Here is an 18,471-nt window from a genome sequence, read left to right on the forward strand (position 1 = left end):
GGGCATGTAGTGACAGGACAAGGGGTAATGGCTTTAAACTGAAAGAGGGTAGATTCAGATTACATAGTAGGAAGAAATTCTTCACTATGAGGGTGGTGAGACACCAGAACAAGTTGCCCAGAGAAGTTGTGGGTGCCACATTCCCGGAAGTGTTCAAGGCCAGGCTGGATGGGGCTTTGAGCAACCTGGTGTAGTGGAAGGTGTCCCTGCCCATGGCAGGGGGGGTTGGAACTAGGTAATCTTTTATGTCCCTTCCAAGCCAAACCATTCCAAGATTCTATGATTCACAGCTTTATAAAAACATTGCGGAGACTTCAATTTATCCTTAGGCAATCAGTTTTACACGAATACTTTTTTTCTTGAAGACACACAGTCTATAACTACATGCCTCACAGGAATTATTATTTTTTTTTTACTTTTTAGCTCCTATCACTTTCTTCATACAGCTGGAGGACGTGACCAGTACAATGATACAGTTCAGCTGGAAACCTCAAGGTGGCACAAGAGAGAGTCCTTACAGAGTGCGTCTGTGGGGAGACTCTAGAGAGATGGAGAAGAGACACCTAAATGAAACAAGTACTGCATTTGAAAATCTGCTTTCTGATCATAAATACCAAATATCAGTGGATGTTTCAACTTGCTCTAAGAACATCAGTACCTCCTTGACAGTTCAGACAGGTATTTCCTCAGGAACCTTTTGTTTTTCCATTAGTAGACTAACATACGTGGCCTGAAGATTAAGCCCTTTTTCATTGAGCACCTACCTGGACCTATATGAATAAACTATATACTGAAATAAACAGGGAGAGGGAGATCAAGCTTTCAGACAAAGCCAGCCTTCAATTTTTTTGTGAGGCTAAGATCCAAAGCCTCCCTTGCCCTCCCACAAAATTCAAAACTCTACTGAACTAAACCAACAGTGGTTCAACATGCCGGTCTCTCCCAGCTCCATACTCTACTTCTCAAGCCTGTCCTGCTCCCATATGCTCACATACAAGTTGTGCCCACTTTTGGGTTCCCAGTCACATGCAGCCAGCAGGTTTAAAGTCACAGTCCTCCTGTAGCCACTCAGCCTAGGAAAGCTGAGAGTCCTGTACCTCCTACTGTTTTCTTGCTTTGCATATCCCAGCTGCTTCTTCAGTGGAAGCAGCTGCACTATGGCAAATGCTTACAGTAGGATATACCAGTCTAGTTAACCTCACAAGTTAAATACCTATTCTATTATCTGTAATGTGGAGTCTTGCACTGTCCTCCCATGGGACAGCATCTGTGATTCTGGGAGCAATGGTGCCTGGTATATGAAGCGATATGTTGGAAGGAGCAGAATCAATGCACTGTAGGCCAAGGGCAGGCCTCTTGCATGGACTGGTGTTCAAAGTCGCCTTGTTGTAAGACACACAACCCACGTCCTTCCCCTTAATATCATGTAACAGCTTGTCCTCTTCCTTCGGAGACACATCAAGTAAAAGGTGAGGAATACAGTGGTCAGTGCCTGGTACAGAGTATTTATGAGATATATTGTGGCCACATGTGCTGCAGAGAGTTAACCTGTCTGTATTCACCTCTGATCTGCTTTTATCCTTAGAGGTACTTAGCTGAGGAACAATTTTAAACAATACTTATACTTGGGCTGGTCATTCTGTCTTTAATATCTCCACAGCTGCTGAAGTCTTCAATGGAACCACTAGGATTACCAACGAAGTTTTCAAACCTGAATATAAGAACAAATCAAGCAGAGCATTTAAGGACTTTGAAATTAAATTCATTAAGGAGGTATTTTGTTTAGGAATTCTAACCCAAAATTTATTTTCTGTTGAGCTCTTCCTAATGTAAATAACCATGAGAATTTGGGTTGAATAATCATAAATGTGGGTGGGAAAGATTGTATGATGGCTAGAAACAAAGTAGTATTTATTAAGGCCTTATTCTTATTTATATTGTGGTCCTCTAATAACCTGGTTTAAATGAAATTCTGTCTGGGAGTTATAAATGCTCCCCTACTATGAGAGATGCTTCTAAATGAATTATGGCCAGCATATTACTCTAACAACTCTTTATGTTAAAGGAGAAAAATAGATAATAACTTAAAGCTTTTACCTTGCAGATAAAAAAACATCTGCCACAGAAGATCCTAGGATTAATAAATGGAAAAAAAAATCATATAGTGATTAATAGCATCAAGAATGGCAGTGTGGTTGTGCTCTTCAACATCGTGTTGGATGTAGGAGAAAACATAACAAAACGGGAGATCTCAGATGCTTTTACAGAGGCCCTTAACAGGAGTACAGTATTGAAAGCTGATCTTAAAAACACTGTTATAGAAGGTATGAATTTGTTTGTCACTGTGAATTCAAGCACTAGTGGATATTTCACTGATGGTAACATCCAGAGAAATGGGATTTAGGTGGGGAAAAGCAATAGCAAATAGTATTCAGTTTATCTCTTTTTTCCAATGCTGTTTTAAAACCTTGTTATTTTTCTGTTTTGTTTAACTTCATTGCAGCAAGGAACAGTTGTCAGCCAGGATTAAACGACTGTTCCCAACATGCTACCTGCACTACTGTTGGAGGCAGCTATTCCTGTCAATGCAACAAAGGATTCACAGATAACAGTCCTCAAGTTCCAGGGAGAGTTTGTCAGCAAAAGCAGAATCTACCTTCACGTAACCACTTTATATTTAAAAAAATAATGATAAATCTTTAAAAATTTGCATATAAAGTCTTTTCCCTCTCCTGACCCTCCCTAAGGAGAGTGTCAATGAAAATAAATAGCATAAACTTGATGAAACTTTAAAATAAATTCTTTTCATTGCCTCCAAATTGCTGTTTTACAGAACAGATGACTATGTTCACTCCAAAAAGTGCTACAGCTAGATTTACAGGACCAACAGCTGATTCCATTTTTGCTACCACATTTACATCAGGATCTTGCAGTAAGTAAATATTTTATATTGAATACTAGAATAAAGATTATCCAAAATGAGTTATTAAAATCAGATACAACATTCTTGTTCATCAGTTATATCAGCTGTGAAGTAAAACCTCTGGATATAATTTTAGAAAGGGAAGCCTGAGAGACCCACTGAAAATACATGATTATACAAACATAAACCAAGGCTGTTTCTGCACCTTGGTAAAGCCCTGCTGGAGTCAGTAAGGTTCCACTGGGAGCCTGCATTCAGTGATAGACCACTGCGATAGGTGATTTTTTCTTAATGTTGTTATGAAGCACATTTATTAAATGCCTATCTGCTGCTCTGAACTTGGGGTTTCCTGGTGACATTTTAGTAATCCATCCTCCTGATGATATCAGTATGAGTCCAACAGCAGTCCACCTCAGAATGCTCATCAGAGCAGCTGCCTTGCCTGAGGTGAGAAAGACCAGAAATAAGTACAAAGTCATTTGTGTTTTGGAGCCATTAAATAAAGTACATTAATGTATGATTTACAGCTATAGAGCAAGTAGTCTATTTCTGCTCTTGTGGGAAAATGAGGTGAAAGGTTGAAACCAGCTCTAAGAAAACTTACAAAAATTTATATTGGTTGAATCGTGGTTTTCTGGTTCAATATTAAATGTGTAGAATCACAGAACTGAAATTAATCACTCTCAGCTGTATGAAACTTTTTCACTTTGCAGTGCCAGTGTCCATCAAAGTTCAGAATGTGACTGGGGAAGCAATACAATTCAGCTGGACTGGTGGCAGGAGAGGCAGCCTCTACACCATCTCCCTCATGGATGGAAGCCAGAATACAAAGGAAATGATCACAAAAGAGACAAAAACTGTGTTTAAACATTTACTTCCTGGTCATGTATACACAGTATCTGTGGCAGTATTATCTTGTGCTGAGAACAGCTGGACTTCAGTTAGTGTCCGAACAGGTATTTCCTCAATCATCCTGCAATTTCTTTTTAATGATCATACATACTCACAGAATATCTTTTCACAATATGACTTGGATATGATTTCACAGACTATTATTTCTGTAAATCATCTTTATTTGACTAATCCCCTAAACTTGGATAGGACTACTTGGATTAAACAGGAGCTTGCAAGAGTAAGTGCTTGTTGTAAAATTTCTCACCATGCTGTATTGTTGAACCAGATAATTCTGTACAAAAGTCAGGATATTTTGGTTGTAAATTTACGAGGAAGTAGTCCGGTAATGCGAAGTTTAGGTGCTTTTGTGAATGCATACAGCCCTTAATTGTCATTGTTATCTTTTTAATGTCATCCTAGGATATAGACATTAAGACAGTCTGTTTAATTGTATCACTGTACCAAAGCATGAAAAGCAGAATATATGCTATATTTTTTTCAAAATTCAGATACACCTGGAAAATATCTTTTGGGAATTATATAGTCCTGGATGCTTACACCCTTTCCCTTAGCCAACTGCTTTTGACTAAACTTTTCATACCATGTATGGGGACTCTGAAGTGACGTTGTCTTCCTTACGAGCCATTTAGGGACTGTACATATAACCAGGTATGTAACCTGGCTATTTTAGCTTAGGGCACTCAACAGGACCTTCTTAGTTGAAATGTCTGTGCACTGATGATTACCTCTGAAAAAAGATGTTGCAGGCAGACAGGAGCTTGCTTTTCTTGAAAAATCTTCCTCTGCCCACTGCTGACCACACAAAAGCTGTTTAGTGCCCTTTGAGCACTGCTGAGCCTGAGATCCATACCTGCCTCTTAACAAGGCTGACAGCAAGTGGTCTGTTAAGTATAGATATGTAGTTATAAGGTAGGAACTATAGTGGGTTCTCATCAACTCATTTATAAGCCATCTGGGAAGGTCTCAGGCGCTTTCCCTCCACTATTCCAAATGAAAAGCAGTTTCAGAATTGCAATGCTCTGATGTTATGAAAACATTTATCAAATTGCCAGCTGAAATGTTCTGAAAACATTTATCAAATTGCCAGCTGAAAAGTATCCATAACAAATACTTACTCATTTGCTTTTGTGCTAACATTGTCCTCTAGCTTAACCTTTCCTCCTTTCCTCATTTTGTGCTCTTCCTCCCAGATATAATTACAAACTTTTCTACAAAGAGTGCTCTCACAATTTGTTTGCTAGACTAGGTAAGACATTCTTTCCTAGTTTCCTTTCCCAAGAAGTAAACTTCTCTACCTTGAGGGCCCCCATCACTCTTCTCTTTCTTTGAAATAGAAGTCACCCTTCTTGAATGTGTGTAACTGGGATTATACACTGCCATCCAGTCAAAGTCGTACCAGTGTGCTTACCATATCGGTATTCCCACCTCTATTGGAAATGTATTGAATGCTACCCATTGCCATGTCCCGTTAGCCCTGTGAGCCAGCTTCTTTAGACAAATATTTTTCCACCAAAATTTACCACTTGGCACTGTATAATATTGTTTTTCTATCACTGGAAGAGATCTGAAAGTCAGCTTGTCAAAGGCAGCTATTAGGTTATTTTAGCATTATCCACTTTTGATAAAACTGTGTTGCACTTCATCATGCTTTCTCATGATTTCTTTCAATATCCTTTGAAAGATCTAACTTGACCTTTGGCAACTGTAATTTCTTCCAGCATCTCCTGACCTCTAAAATACTGCCATCTTTGTTGCAACCTTTTTTTTCAGTTCTTTAGTGCATTGTCTGGTTATTCTCAAAAGCCTTTTAGGGCAATTATTCTAGCAGTTAAATGTGGGGTTCCTTCTTGCAGACTTACCCTCTATCTTAAGCTTTAGGACCACAGAGCCAAGGAGTTCTCATCATACATTTCATTCAAATCTTTTAATACTTCAGTCCATTGGCTTTCATTTATTAGTCTGCTTATTTTAAATATTAAAAAAAAAAAGAATTTCTTTCCTTTTGTAATCTGAAGCCATCTGCCCTACCTGAAAAGTGTTTGTGAGCTAATTAAAAAGAACAATAAAGACAAAGTTATCTAGATGTTATGTGGAGTTAAAGATTATGTTCAATTCTGTGAGAACTAGAGCTATACCCAGTGAACTAACCATATAAAAACTACTGTACCACCCTTTACTACGGTTTTGACCCATTAAAAATAATTCAGGTTAGCCAGTCCAGAGACACAGACTGAAGTTTTGAGAATCCATGATGTATACTGTTTTTGAATGAAATTGCAGGTGACTTCTGAAAACTCTAATTTACCTGAGTTGTACAAGCATGTAACAGCAAAACCTGTATCTTTAATCCTTACAAGAAACTGTAAAAACAAGAGTTTTCAACATTATTTCAGTAAAGTTCTCAAATATCACCTACCCAGCCACCACCACCCTTTAGTTTGATATGCTCCATTTTTATGATCTGCAGTTCTGAGTTCTCACTGGGCAAAAGGAAGTGCTGCTTAGGTGATGCCTTGGCAATGATAAAATGCTTTCACCTATTTCATAATTTTCTTACTAGCAACAATCACTCATGCACAATTATCCTGATTTTTTAATTTATTTTACAGATCCTGTTTCCTGTTTCAACAGAACTGAGTTTTGCTTACCACAAAATACTGGCTGTCCTGACTTGAAATACATTGCATGCGCATGTAAGTTTTATAGAATTTAAAAATTTGTTTATTCATAACTATGGGGTATTATTCCACAATATAGTATCTTGCATGAGTATTTTGCCATCTGCTGTATTATGTCAATTTACACAAAGTTCACACTTCTTTGGTAAGGAACCTGCCTTCTTCAAACTTCAGTGTCAGCTTCCAGCTCTACTTTTACTCCAGACTTTTCTACGTAAAGCATAATTCTTTTAGCTTAGGGCTCATCCACCTACTCAGGAGGATTTAAACAAATTCAGTGCCTTGCAAAATCTAATAGACTGAATTTGCTTCTGCTGAAATTAATGGGAGAGTGGCTGTTGAATTAGGGAGTAGGGTGCACCCTGAGTACTATAGGAATGACTAACACGTTGTGAGGATTGTGATGGGTGACAAATTTGAAGAGGAAGAGATTCAACTCTGAAGGTTCAGAAGCCAGTGCTGATTGGTTTCTGGTTTTATCAATTTGTATTATACATATATGAGATAATAAAGTCCAAAAAGCAATTATGGAGTGACAGCTTGGGATTCACCTAATGGTTTCACTTTTTTTTCCCCAGATTATCAAGCATTTGCCTGCAGTGTTTTGTTAAAAAGCCAGACATTTAATCATACGCTTTATAACTCTGATAGTGAAGGCTACAAAACAATGTCTGAAAGTATCAAAACAGAAGTAAGTTGCTGTAATCTTCTTTGTCATAATGAATGAACTAGGAAAAGTTTTGAGATTGGCAACATCAGTCTCCCAGACTCATTGTTAAACCAAGACTGTGACAGGAGAAAAAGATAATCTCTCCGTGATAAAACAGTATAGGAAGCACAAGAACTGTCTTGGCTGAAGGACAGAAAGCATGTTGTCCAATGAGGAGGGGTATATTCCCTAACTCATCCTCAAATACAAGAGAGATAGTGAAAGACACTTGTAAATTACCTTTTTATAAGCACAAGGAACACACCAATCTGTTTATTTTCTCCCCCCTTACTAAAAAGATGCCTGTGGAGATGAAAAAAGAATAGTACTCACAAATAACATTTCAAAACATACTTGGAAAGAAGGGATCTTTACAGGTGTGTACTGTTATTCCAGAGCATTGACAATTTGCTTCACAGTAGTGGTTGCAGGACTGGAGAAAATATCAAGAGGTCCATACCAGGGAGGAACTGAGGAGAGAAAGTGGAAGCTCAGAGACAGAGGGTGAGCCTAGTAAAGCTGACATGCAGAAGCAGCAGTCTGCTGCTTAGCTGTCTTTAGCAGGTTGTTAAAGAAAAGAACTAATTTACACACCTCTCAGGAATCCTGGTATATATATGCCTGTTGGAAAGGTAAAACGATTGTAAGATTGGAGTAGACTGTTTTAAATAACCGACACAGAAAATTATTTTTAGTGTGTTTATCATACCTTTTAGCTAAGAATCTCCATAGATTTCATAAGCAGAAATTAGTATGTACTCATAACGCCAACTCAGAGGTAACCTTGTCTTATGACTGCTAGCATCTCCATTTCATGGATAGACCATTTACTTTAGTGAATTTAAAAGGATTCCTCCAACCTGACTGAATCCAACAGCAATCCCTTTACTGTCTTTTAATAAGCTTTAACTCAGGGCTTGTGCAACATGTCAGCATGACTTACCACCCTTTTTTTAAAATAAAAAAGGCAAAACCAAAGAAAGGCTGTACTAACACAACTGAAAATGTAGTCAATTTCTGTGGTGGTTTTCTTGTTTTGGTTTTGGGTTTTTTTGTTTGTTTGTTTGGTTGGTTGGTTTTTCTTTTTTTGTAATTTAAACTACTTCTTTTAAATTCCACAGTATTACCACACTGTAGTTGTAGTTTTGAAATTTTACAACTTTGCCTGCATAGGCTCGGTTTCCTATCCATCTACACTGCTCATCATAGTGAGGAAAAGAAAAGCATTTTTGGAGTCTCTAGCCAGAGAACTTAATGCAACATGTAGTTGTGGGTGGGAGTTTATCCCACACAGAAAGACAGAGGGAGACAACTGAGCAGGGACTCAGAACAAGGTTCATTATAATCTATAAAAAATAGTAATTTTTCACTTTTCAGGTAAAATATATATATCCACAGCAAGAAGATACCTTAGTGGTTTGAATCAAACACCTAATTTTCTGTAAAGATTAGTCCTTACAGAAAAGTTTCAACCAGTCTTACTTAGAAGGGAGGGATGCTTGTTCTTGCCCTATAACCGCATGAAAGCACTGGCCAAGACTGTACTTTTGGCGATATCAATGTAAACCTGAAATCATTCCCATTGGTATAATGGTATTACACTTAGTTTATGCCAGAATGATTGAGAGACAAATCAGGTCCTTGCCTCTGTGTAGTTATACTGTAACATCATGATTTTGATAATCTGGTAACAAAAAAATAAACAAAACCAAAACCCAAACATGTTCTCTGTTCTAAACTCCTAATGTCAAGTTCTGCACTGGCAGTGTGTGCATGACCATGCTTGAAGTTTAGTTGTACGTGTTAAAAGAGCTAAGGGATGCTAAAGATAACTTTAGAAATGTTAGGTGCACTTTGTAGATTCCAAATTTTGTACAATTGGGGTCCCATATGGGTTTAGAGTCTGCGGAGGAGGAGAACTTGTTTCATTGATAACTAGCTAAACAAACTACTTCTTTAAAAGTCAAACTTTGATTTTGTATTTTCAGTTACAGACCATGCACTGTTCTGGAATCCTCCTTCAGTAAGATTTTTAGTGGTATAGAAAAAAATTACTGCCTTTATTCATTTACTTGTTATTCCAAAGCAATTATCCTGAAACAATAAGTGCAGAATATGAATATCCTCTTGAGTCTATGATGTGTGCATTCCTGCTCTGTCTCAGTTGACTGACGTATGGAACAAATATCAATTTCAATTTACACAGGTTGTTAGAGAAATGCGAATTAAACTGAAAGATGACCACTTCGATATCATTATGCTTGGATTCAGACCTGGGAGTGTGATTGCTTATTTTATTTCTCTACTGCAAAAACAAGTGTCCATCGGTGCCAATGTTATACAAGCACATTTAAGTCAAATATTAAAGAGCAAGTTTGGTGACCAAACTGAAGTAACTGTACAATGTAAGTGATGTTGAAACAGTTTCTCTGTGATGGTGTGGGGATTAAAGGGTCAGATCTCCTGCTCTTCACAAAAGCTCATAAATAAATTTCTGTCATGAGATTCAAGTATACCAGATAACCTAATTAAACATTCATAGAACACATAGTCCAGATATATGCAGATTAGGGATCTATTTTAAAGAGCCACTACACATACCCAGTTCCTATAAGTTCCAGACTCAAAGGATGGGTTCTCATCACATAGAAGGAAGGCCAGGTGAGCTTCTTGTTGCAGTGTAATTACCTTTGAACCCTCCACACTGATCCTAAAAGACTGACTTTCAGTGGAGAAGGTGACTGAGGAGACTTCCTCTCTAGTGCCATCTGCAATACTTCTCTCTGGACAGAGACATGATGGAAGGGTACACCTCTTCCGTTGAACGACCCTCAAAAACCTTTTGCCCTTGCTTCCCTGGCCAGAAGCAGTGTGGATTTAACAACACAAAATACTGCAGAGATGCAAAGAGGCTGAGAGGGAAAGCAAAAATTGTGCAGAAGGATATTAATCCAAAATACAGTATCTGTCATGCTCATGGTAGTGGTGATGTGCTTATTGCCTTGAGCTCCTATGAGTTGCATATCCTATGCAACACAGATGCTCCTCCTGCCCTGGTTAATACCCTCCCTTTGTAAAATGCTGGTGAGCACTATAATTCAGCCTGTGTGCCTTTCCGTCATTACTACATGCATCTTTACCACAGAGATGAAGTATGCTTACATGTGCTACAGGCTTTTCATTGTCTTTATCTGGCAATCAGGAAGCTTCCTGATTTTGGTCTATCCGTTTAGAGACTTTGGTTTCAGTGGACTGTCTTGTGGAGCAAGACATGGGTAGGTGTGAGTACAGCTGGTGGATCAGGTCCCAATTAATTTCACAAAGTTGCTTGTGCAAGTATAAGGAGGACTGCGAGGATTAATTATGTAGAGCTCCATTTCATGGCTCTTTTTTACCTGTTGGAGTGACTCTTTGTTGAAGTACAGCCTGGAGTTCTCTCCTCCCAGAACCCTCCAGACACTTTCCACCAAGCACATTCTCAGAGCTGCCAATTATGGATGTCACCAATAGATCACAAGGACCTTCAGAGAGAGGAGACCAAAAATTTTCTAGATAACAAATCTTTACTACATATAAAAACATTTTAATATTGTTCAAAAGTTTCAAAGCTGCCAAACAGTAAAATGCAGCTGTCACTTAGGGCTCCAGGCTTTCTTACACCTACTTTTTTCTGTTTCCAGCTAACATTTCTAAAATGTGTTTTAAATTTCCAGCTCTATCTGCTCAGACACCAACTGGAAAAATTTCCACCTGGAAAGTGGCAGTGATTGTCCTTGGAGTTTTACTTGGAGTTGCACTTGTGTTGATTCTTCTGGTAACATTGGTTTACATCTATATGAAGAAAAGAGAGGGTAAATATTTGGTTGAACCCAAAGGACTCCTGGGAAATTTTGTCTACAAGCACTTATAAGCCATCAGTTGCATTTACATATTTTGGGTGAGGGGAAAAGATAATGTATTTGTCTTAAAATTATATGTTAATTGTTTATATTAACTTAAGACAACGCTACCTTCTCCTTCCCAATGTTCACCACCACATTCCTGAGCTCCTAACAACCCCTAATGAATCAGCCTTTAAATATTGCTCTCAGGTATGGGGCAGAGAATTTTCCCCATTGTACATGTGGTAGAGTGAAGCGCAGAGAAACTTCTGTTCAGACTAGTCACTATAGGTACTACAATGATTCCTAACCATTCCCAACGCTAACAAGGGCAGGATCTGAACTAGTCAATACTTACGTTTAGATGACACAGCAGAGTGACTGATCTTATCTTAGTACCTATGGCAGGTCACCCAAATACACAGCTGAGCACAGAGTCATCTTGTTGGTCTTTATGCACTTGACTCACCTCACCTGAGATTTTTCTCACCATACAAAGATGCCTCTTTCTCTCCAGTGAGTGCAGAATGAGCCCAGGACAATTGGTGTTCTAGCCTATGCAGGCTGGATAAGAGTCTGAAGGGAAGTGCAGTAGATCTGGGATATATGTCCTTGCTATAGGAGTCTCTGGCGGAGCACGAAATTGATCTGGAGGATTCTGAATTCAAGGTTTGTGTCTTTAACTATTGGGCTATGAAGAAACAACTGCCTTTATGGGACAAATGGGTAGCATGCTAAATACAGGTGTGGATTAATAGGAAATCAGTACTTGCATAGCTTTAACATGTTACTAGACAGGGAAAGTGAGACAGAAGGTTAATTTGGGCAATTTGGGCCAAAGAATTTTACTCATCTATTTTTGCCTCTCAAAAAAGGTTGTTTGGGTAAGGGGTGTGTCATACAGTGCCATTTTGCCTTGCTCTTGATAATCCCAAAGTCGAGACTGCTAAAAGCAACCTGAAGGATCCTGTGGGATTGGACCAGACCTTGTGCTTTAGAGCAATGAAAAGAAATATCTTTATCTGTTCTCACCACTCAGCTGGCAGTCCTGGTGAAGTTACAGTCCGTTTCTCCTGTAGTGTATTTTTTCTGCTTGGAACACGTTGTTGAACAAATGATAAAGGGCAGTATATTGCTGTACTTATTTTTCAGTAGGATTTATGTATTTCACCTCAAAGCAGTTCTCCCTGTGTCTGTGTATTTTGTCGGTATGCCTGTGCTCAGCATTCATGTTGAGGCACTGAATATCCTGTGATATTGAAGCCCTGGCTTACACCCCCCGAACAGTTCAGGCCCTTTTGCCTTGGTGGATTATGGTTAGCTGGCATGGGCTAGAGTAAGGAGGTGTCCAGAACTGTAGTATGTTGTGGGACATCAGCAGATGAAGGACCCCAGCAGCATGCTGGTGCACAAGCAACCCTGCTGTCCTCTGGGTGCAGCCAGTGTTAATTTTTTATACCTCCTTTCCTGTGCTGTGGTATGGATCCTGGAGGTACCTTGCTGAGGACAGAAGGCTGAAAGCTGACACCACCTTATGTGTTGGCCTTACTACAGAAAGGCTGGTGTGGTTCGGGGTGTATCATCACCCTGCTGGGGGAAGTCACATCCAGCCTTGCTGCTCTGTCCTTGGCTTAGCACCAGTGTCACTGTGTGAGGCCAATGGGCTGCGCTGGTTGATAAGGGAAGGTTGTGTGAGTAACTAGGGCACCTCTGCACACAAAGTTATGTTGGTGGTTTATGTTCCTGTCTGGAACATTTAATTTTTTTTTTTTTGCAGGGACCTACGAAAGAGGGGTCTTGCATGACTTGCTTTCCCTTTCCTTCCATGTAGTATCAGCTTGGCTGTCCTTCTGCTCAGGCCTGGGGTATGGAGCCACAGCTCACCTCACTGAGGGAAAGTCAGTGTGATTGATATTTCTTAAACTTACTTTACATGGGTTTTAAATGTAGCTAGCTCTGGTGCTATATCCACTCAGCAGTCACTTGACAATGTATCCTGTCAGTAAATAGAAGTTTTCCAGTGGGCTATGTGTTGAAAATATATAGGGGCACTCTTCCTTATGTTAGTACTTTTTTCTTTCTTTTTTTGAGGGGTCTACTTTGAATAGCAAATTTTCTTTGTTAGCAAACCTTTCTGATGTACTTCCAAATAGTGCTGAAATAAAGACTGTGTACAGAAGGCTTGTACTATGGAATCCTGGGACCCGTTCACACAAAATATATTTAAATGCTCTGAAGAACAGTGGTATTTTAAATGATCTTCTCAGAAATGCTTTACAAGTAATATCTCTATTTTTACAATTTTTCATTCTGAAGGCATCTGCTGTTCCTATTTTGTAATGTAATTTGGAGCCTCCTCTACCTGCAGGAGGGGAGTGTGGCCAGCATTATCAACAACAGAGCTAACCTTGGTCGTTATGATTAATACGATTACACAGAGGCATGATCTGTTTAAGCTAGATTAAACAAGAGAAGCTAGATCTAATGAATTTAGCCTTATTTTTTCCCCTACTCCAATAAAAATCCCTCTAGTGTTCAGACTCTGGGAACTCTCTGACAATGAGAGCAGGAGTAGCCAAATCTCCTCTTGAGAGCAAGGAAGGATCACTTTGAGCAACAAAGGATCACTTCCTTGCTTTCAAGCAGCATTTAGACAGGCTCATTGTGCTGGTTTTGGATGGGATAGTGTTAATTTTCTTCGTAGAAGCTGGCATGGGGCTGTGTTTGGGATTTGTGCTGGAAACGGCGTTGATAATACAGGGATGCTTTAGTTCCTGCTGAGCAGCGCTTACACAGAGCCAAGGGCTTTTCTGCTCCTCACCCCACCAGCGAGCAGGCTGGGGGGGCACAAGCAGCTGGGAGGGAATCAACCAGGACAGCTGGCCCCAGCTGACCAAAGTCCGTATCATGAGATGTCATGCTCAGCATATAAAGCCGGGGGAAGAAGAAGGAGGTTCGGAGTGATATCATTTGTCTTCCCAAGTAACCATTATGGAGCATGATGGAGCCTGGGTTTCCTGAGGATGGCTGAACACCTGTCTTCCATTGGGAAGTGGTGAATGAACTCCTTATTTTGCTTTGCTTGTGTGCACAGCTTTTGTTTAACTTACTAAAGTGTCTTTATTTCAACTCAGGAGTTTTCTCCTTTTTACCCTACTGATTCCCTTCCCCATCCCACCAGAGGGGAGTGAGTGAGTGGTGCTTAGTTGCCAGCTGGGGTTAAACCATGACGCTCATGCATATTCCCTACTTAGAGAGATCCAGGCCCAGCAAGTAGGACAGGGAAATAAATGGCTGATGGTAAGATGCTGAAAGGTATCTAAGTAGCTGGCTCCTGCTGGTATCAGTGGGATTTAAGCAGCCCCTACATCACCTGTATGACTGAAGAAAGGCATTTTGCCCGCTTAAGGCTTGCATATTTTTCCCTGGAACCGAATGACATTATTATCCAGAAAAACTTGAGCTGCTCTGGCTTCAAGAGAGAGGGATAAGCTGGTGTCTGAACAGCAGAACTACACAAGCCTGGTTTCTGAGGGACTGGCTTCCTGCATGCTCTATACCTCATCCCTGCAGTCATGCACATTCCCATCTCTGTGACCACCCCTGCCCTCCGTCCAAGGTCACTCCATGGTGCCCGCTTTTCCCCCATAATGCCTCCAGTCTTGCCTCCTCCCTCGTCCTCTAGACCTGTTCAGCTGTGCAAGACATAGCATAGTCTGGGTAGTGGCTGACCTTCCTCTTAGTGCAAGCAATATTAAAAGCCTCTGATTTTCACCATACTTCAGTGACCTCAGTATACCTGAGACCTCTGGGCCTCTCTTTGGAGGCTTCTGCATCATTTCAAGTTTAGTTGCAATTGGCCAACATTTGCCAGTTTTTTGTAAGATCAACAGCTGAACAGACAGATGGGCTGGTAGACTGGCAGCTCAGGCACACAAGTCTTATCTCCTTAGGCACGTAAACTAAACGATACCTGGCTAAACATCAGTGTGGGAGTTACACAGCGCTCCCAGACTTTTCAAACGCATCTCCCGTGCTGGGGATTTCTCATGTGGAGCCTGCTGGGCAGCCTGGCTGTGAGAGGAACCGAGCCAACAAGGGTTACTGGGGCCGGCGTCTTCTGGGATGCAGCACCATGCTCAGCCCTTAGGCACTATTGTTTCCAATCTGAGAAGCAACCTGGACCTCTCCTGCCTCATGTTTCACTGAAGACTGATGAAAGTGCCTCAGCCCTCTGTATGTGTTTTATCACATCACTTCGATGCAGGTGGTCAGAGTCTTTCACCAGTTATATGGTCTGTCATGCAGGAGGAGATAAAAGTGTTTTCAAACAGAAGAAATTCTACAGATACTGGTGCAGAGGGCAAGAGGGTTCTGGAATCAGTCCCCTGTGGGATTGATGGGGCTTCCAGCCCAGGGGGATTCTCTACAAAACAGTATTACAGGTAAATTGCTTAAGTTCATAAATGTGGGAGATAATAAACTAAGCAGTAAGTGGAAATTTTAAAATGTTAGAAAACATATATTGCAAGACAGCATGAAATGCATGTTAGTCTGAAAGTAGGACACTGACCAGTGCATACTAACCATAGCTCACTGTATCACCCATTTTTTGTAGAGACAGGAGGAATGTAACCAGATAATGATAATATGTTTTGCTCTTGAACCTCTGCAAGGTGTGCCCTCTGAGTCTTTGAGCTGGCACACAAATGAGAGTATTAGATAAGGTTTACCACATCTATTAAGCTTCTAGCCTATTTTGCAACAATTCCAAGATTTGGATGTTCTCTTCCCTGGCAGTGTTAGCCCTTCAGCCTCTGATGGGTCTCATGACATGTTATTTTTCCCATGAGTGTCAGTAGCACAAGTATCCAGAGAAATATTTCAGCTCGCTATTGCAGAGAAATGCTATGTTGGCTCAGAAGACAAGACCCATCTGACCCAGCATTCCAGCTCCAACAGCTTCCAGATAACAGGCACTCTCTCTCTTTTGTGGGTCTCATCCTACGGTGGGCGGTATTAGTCTCTGCTGTTTGAGTTTTTAGCTAGCTTCTAAGTGCTAGTCACTTAAGCTTCTGTTGATTTTTAATAATTTCCCTTCTCCACAATTTATTATTCCAGTTGTAGCCACTAACCAAAAGCTTTGCTCCAGCTTATAAGTAAGTTATTAGATGTTGTGATGAAAACAATGGTTTTATGAAACCAGCTGTTGCACTGCATTTCCACGGGCACAGGCAGTTCAGGACTGGATCTAGTCATGTTGTGGAAGAGCTGGTTATGCAGTCACAATCTTCTATCCAACTGGGATTATGTGGGCTCTGCTAGGAATTTCCCTTAGTCCCCTTCTCATTGTAGATTTGTGATGGAGAGTGGGAACTACACCTTCTTTAAAAGGGAGGAGCAAAGCAATAGGATATGCTCTCAGTCTGATCAAAAGAGGCCTGGAAAATACCAGGAATGTCATCTGTCTCCAGCTCTCCTCCAGCCTGTGAGCCAGGAACAGAAGGAACTGGCTGATGAACACGGCGAAGCCGCTGGGCCAAAAGTTCCCTCTGCAGAGAGCTGGCTCTACAGTGTGCTGAAAGACAGTGAAGTGAGACGCTAAAGGATCTAAAGACACTCAAGTTAGACAAAATAGCAACAAGAAGGACCAAAGCTGCAGATGATCTAAGCCAATAGCATAATGATGTGCCTTACCCAAGCTTACCTGCTCGCTTACCTCTTCCTAAACAGCAAGATGCTGTAGGACTTCAGGATATCCTAAGTATATATTGACCCGTAGAGTAAGGAGTGCATGCATCATGGCCTGGAAAAATGAACTGCGTGATTTGGGTCTGTGTCGGGGTCTGTGTCGGACCTTGGCAGCTGCTGCCAGGAAGCATGCACAAGCTGCAGACACATCAGACAGCCAGACCATCAGGCCTACCTTACCTGCACATGGTATTGCCTGGCTTGACTAGGAGCTGTGGCTAGTCCTTATGATTGACTTTGTAATAAAAACCCTGCTGACATCTGCTTTAAAAGTGTAATAGCGTAGAAAAAACCTAGCAATAGAAATATTACTGCTGGTAATCCAAGCAGACCTGCAGCATATTTACTCCTCTTTATGAAAGCTAAGTTGTCCCAGGACATTGCATTCTGGGGACCCAAATCAATAACATACCTGTTCAGCTACCATTAACGGGATCAAGCTGGTTTACCTACTTGCTGGAAAAGCAGTTTCCACTTTATGAGCAGAACCAGAAAGTGCTGCTCCTGAAAAGGGGTTGAGTTTAAACATTTTTGCTGTATAAACATGTTCATCTGCCAATTGTTTCCAGTGTTACCTGGTTCTTTTAAGGACTCAGTTTCCAAACATTTGAGAAATTTAGGGCTGTGCTGAACTTGTGGTTAGAAAGCTTGCAGTGAGAAACTGGGATTTGGCCAGCTCATACCCATTTGGCTGCCTCATATTCCCATTTAAAAGTTTGCCCTGAACAACTGAAGTTCTTTTGTGCTGTAGGTCACATCTCTCATCAGTTACTCTTTCTGTCTGGGGGACACCTGATCTTTGCATGGTCAAATATATGTGAAATTGCAGCAATAACAGATGTTTTAATTCAAAGAAATATAAGCTTCTGTTAGCGGTGTTGTAAATGCCTTGTTATAAGCTCACCGTGATACTGTGCAGGCAGCAACATTAATGCAGGTTAGTCAGGATTATAAGCAACTCAGGATGATTTTAGGAAGACTGGGTCCTGCCAGGGGTTCAAGGCATTGCCTACATGACCACTCAAGACACTGAAGACAACTTCATCTTACTTTTCTGCAGTTCTGTGCTCTACCAGTTTGGTCGAGTTGTTGCAGTGAGTCAGCATGTCATCCCACAGCAGCTGTGCGCAGTCAAACAAAGAAATCCATGGGGTTAATTAGAAAAGGGGGTGTGTGTGGGAGGACCGCAAAGCTACTTTAGTGGCCATTATTCCCCCTCCTACACTTCCAACTTAATTAAGAAAGGTTTGTGGTTTTTTAAATTAGGAGATTGGATGAGCATAACACTACATTTGAGCTTCCAAACGTCTTGTTAATACCTTGATTAGACATGAATGGAAAACTATACATTCATGCAGGTATCAAACCAAGAAAATGCCGCACTGTGCGGTAGCAGCCACCAGATGGTGCTGCCTGTACCTGTATCAGCTGCTCCAAGGCGTGTTTGCACTAAAATCTTCAATAATTCCGGAATTTTTGGCTCCCTCTGCGGGACAGGGCAGCTTGAAACTCACTTCCCTTTCAATGGCCTTTGCAATGCTTAGGTGCACTATCTATCCAGGTGTCTTCTTTTCCAGCACATGAGATGGCATATGAGTTGGGAAATAAATTTCA

The sequence above is a fragment of the Falco naumanni genome, chromosome 2, assembly GCF_017639655.2.
Source record: "Falco naumanni isolate bFalNau1 chromosome 2, bFalNau1.pat, whole genome shotgun sequence".
Classification (NCBI taxonomy): Eukaryota; Metazoa; Chordata; class Aves; order Falconiformes; family Falconidae; genus Falco; species Falco naumanni.